This window comes from Bubalus kerabau, chromosome X (genome assembly GCF_029407905.1).
Source record: "Bubalus kerabau isolate K-KA32 ecotype Philippines breed swamp buffalo chromosome X, PCC_UOA_SB_1v2, whole genome shotgun sequence".
NCBI lineage: Eukaryota > Metazoa > Chordata > Mammalia > Artiodactyla > Bovidae > Bubalus > Bubalus kerabau.
The window spans coordinates 14,184,184-14,187,859 of NC_073647.1; the positions used below are offsets into that span (position 1 = coordinate 14,184,184).

Here is a 3,676-nt window from a genome sequence, read left to right on the forward strand (position 1 = left end):
CTCTGGTTCCTCTGCCTTTTCTAAAACCAGCTTGAACATCAGGAAGTTCATGGTTCACATATTGCTGAAGCCTGGCTTGGAGATTTTTGAGCTTTACTTTACTAGCGTGTGAGATGAGTGCAATTGTGCGGTAGTTTGAGCATTCTTTGGCATTGCCTTTCCTTGGGATTGGAATGAAAACTGACCTTTTCCAGTCCTGTGGCCACTGTTGAGTTTTCCAAATTTGCTGGCATATTCAGTGATGTGAAAAACAGAGATAGAAGTAGAAGAACTAAACATAACTTTAGAGAAAGTTTGAAATTATTATGGACTCACCTAAAAAAGTCTGTGTCTCTAAGGCCTTTTCCAAAAGTTCCACATTTTTCATTTCTGAAATATAAACAGGAAACTTCCAATTTAGTTTTTTTGTTTGTTTGTTTAAATATAAATAATTGTAAAAATGAGGTTAGTGTACATGGTCTTCCCTTGTGGCTCAGCTGGTAAAGAATCAGCCTGCAATACGGGAGATCTGGGTTCAATCCCCAGGTTGGGAAGATGCCCTGGAGAATGTAAAGGCTACCCACTCCAGTATTCTGGCCTGGAGAATTCCATGAACTGTCCAAGGGGTCGCAAAGAGTCAGATGCAACTGAACAATCTTCACTTTCACTTCAGTGTACATAATAAGTAAAAAATTGTCTACTAGGCAGAGAAGAAGTGTATTTTTCTGATAGGAAACTTCAAAAATAATCCTGAAGGAAAGTAGAATGCAGACAATAGGAAAATCTCAGATTTGGGTTATTGTCTGCCTTTTTTTCTTCAAATGTTTTTTCTGTATTAACCTTCTTCTTACCTACTTTAGAAACAAGTATCCAGTGTTTTATTATTACCTTGCAGTCCCTGAGTCTCTGTTTATTTATCCTTTAACCCATTATCTTTCTTTTTTTAAAAATTTAAATTTATTTATTTTAATTAGAGGCTAATTACTTTACAATATTGTATTGGTTTTGCCATTATCTCTTTGTTTTTCAGATTTCTACTGATCTGTCTTCAAGTTCACTGACTTTAGTCTTTCATCTTCATTCTGCTATAGAGCCCATACCATGAAATTTTTTACTCTTGATATTGTATTTGTCAGCTCCAATATTTACCTTCAGTTCTCTTTTTAAAAATAATTTCTACATGTTTGCTGAAAACTTTTTCTAATTATTTTAAGAGCATCATATCAATTTCCTGAAAGATGACTAAAACAGCTGTTTTAAAGTTTTTGGTCATTCTCAAAATTCCCTGGTGGTCCAATGGTTAGGACTCAGTGCTTTGACTGCTGGGGTCCAAGTTCAATCCCTGGTCAGGGAAACTAAGATCTTTCAAGCTGCATGGCACAGCCAAAAATTAAATAAAGTCTTTGGTAATTCCAATATCTTAGTTATCTTGGGATTGGCATCCATATTTTACCTTGAGAATTGGTTACATTTTCCTGGTTCTTTGTATATTGAATAATTTTAGATTGCATCTTGAGCATTTTAAAAATTATGTTGTGAGAATATAGGCTATATTAAAATCTTTTGTATGATGTTGGTTTTTTGCTTGTTTTAGGAAAGAGTCAATCCAGTTAGGTTGAAATTAATGTTCTGTCTGTCTTGACTTTAGTGGATAGTAGCTATAAAGTCAGTTCAGAGTACAAGTGTTTGTCCTACTCTTTGGCAAGCCTTTCACATGAGTCTCAAAGATTCATCTGGGACTGAACCTGTGAACCCTTGTCTCCTGCCTTGGCAAGTGGATTCTTTACCACTGTGCCACCTGAGCTACAAATGCTATACAGTAGAGTTATGTTCTAGCAAAAAAAATTTTTTTTAATTTATTCATTTTAATTGGAGGCTAATAACTTTACAATATTGTAGTGATTTTGCCATACATTGCCATGAATCAGCCACGGCGGTACATGTGTTCCCCATCCTGACCCCCCCTGACACTTCCCTCCCCATCCCATCCCTCTGGTTCACCCCAGTGCAACAGCCCTGAGCACCCTGTCCCATGCATCGGACCTGGACTGGAGATCCATTTCACATATGCTAATATACATGTTTCAATACCATTCTCCCAAATCATCCCACCCTTGCCCTCTCCCAGAGAGTCAAAAAGACTGTTCTATACATCTGTGTCTCTTTCGCTGTCTCACATATAGGGTAATCATTACTATCTTTATAAATTCCATATATATGAGTTAGTATACTGTATTAATGCTTTTCTTTCTGGCTTACTTCACTCTGTATAATAGACTCCGGTTTCATCCACCTCATTAGAACTGATTCAAATGAATTCTTTTTAATGGATGAGTATTGAGAAATTTGTATGCAGGTCAGGAAGCAACAGTTAGAACTGGACATGGAACAACAGACTGGTTCCAAATAGGAAAAGGAGTACGTCAAGGCTGTATATTGTCACCCTGCTTATTTAACTTCTATGCAGAGTACATCATGAGAAGCGCTGGGCTGGAAGAAGCACAAGCTGGAATCAAGATTGCCGGGAGAAATATCAATAACCTCAGATATGCAGATGACACCACCCTTATGGCAGAAAGTGAAGAGGAACTCAAAAGCCTCTTGATGAAAGTGAAAGTGGAGAGTGAAAAAGTTGGCTTAAAGCGCAACATTCAGCAAACGAAGATCATGGCATCCGGTCCCATCACTTCATGGGAAATAGATGGGGAAACAGTGGAAACAGTGTCAGACTTTATTTTTTGGGGCTCCAAAATCACTGCAGATGGTGACTGCAGCCATGAAATTAAAAGACACTTACTCCTTGGAAGAAAAGTTATGACCAACCTAGATAGCATACTGAAAAGGAGAGACATTAGTGCTCAAACTGTAACCGTCTTAGAAGACTACAGGGGAAAGCTTTATGACATTGGATTTGGCAATGATTTCTTGGATCTGCCACCAAAGGAATAGGCAATAAAACAAAAAATAAAATTTGACTATGTATAAATTGTAAATGTTTGTGCACCAAAGGATTGTTCTTTTTATGTATGTTCTTGTGTGTATGTATGTATGAATTGAAAATATTACCTTATCTCAATACCTGAAGATATTTTCTCCTGTTATCTTCTAGAAGTTTCTTGTTTGTCTTTCACATTTAGATATACAATCCATTTGGTATTGAGTTTTGTCTGTAGTTTGAGGTTTGGATGTCAAATTTCACTTTTTTCCATATGAATATCTTATTAACACAGCACCATTTGTTTAAAGGGCTTCTCTGATGGCACAGTGGTAAAAAAAAATCTGCCTACAAGTGCAGGAGATGCAAGATGCAAGATGGGTTTGATCCCTGGGTTAGGGATGATCCCCTGGAGTAGGAAATGGCAACTGGCTCCAATATTCTTGCCTGGAAAATTCTTTGGGCAGAGGATCCTGGCAGGTTGAACTTTATGGGGTTGCAAGAGTCAGACACGACTGAGCTACTGAGCATGCATGTACACACATTTGTTTAAAAGATTTCCCTTTATCAGTAATATCAGTTTTGTCATAAATCAATTGTTCATATATATTCAGGTCTAGTTTTAGGCTCCACTCTGTTCCATTGGCCTTTTTGTCTCTCCTTGCAACAACACTACAAAATTGTAATTGATGCAGCTTTTAGTAAATCTCATTATATTGTAGTGCAAATTCTTCAAACTTGATTTTCTTTTTTGATTGGTCT

General features: G+C 37.1%; 1 non-coding gene across 1 annotated transcript; it reads left to right on the top strand.

The window, feature by feature from the left end:
* Positions 1 to 1,261: 1,261 nt before the first annotated feature.
* Positions 1,262 to 1,333, top strand: TRNAQ-UUG (transfer RNA glutamine (anticodon UUG)). The gene has a single exon. It is a non-coding gene; the product is annotated as a tRNA-Gln (tRNA).
* The last annotated feature ends 2,343 nt before the right edge of the window (positions 1,334 to 3,676 follow it).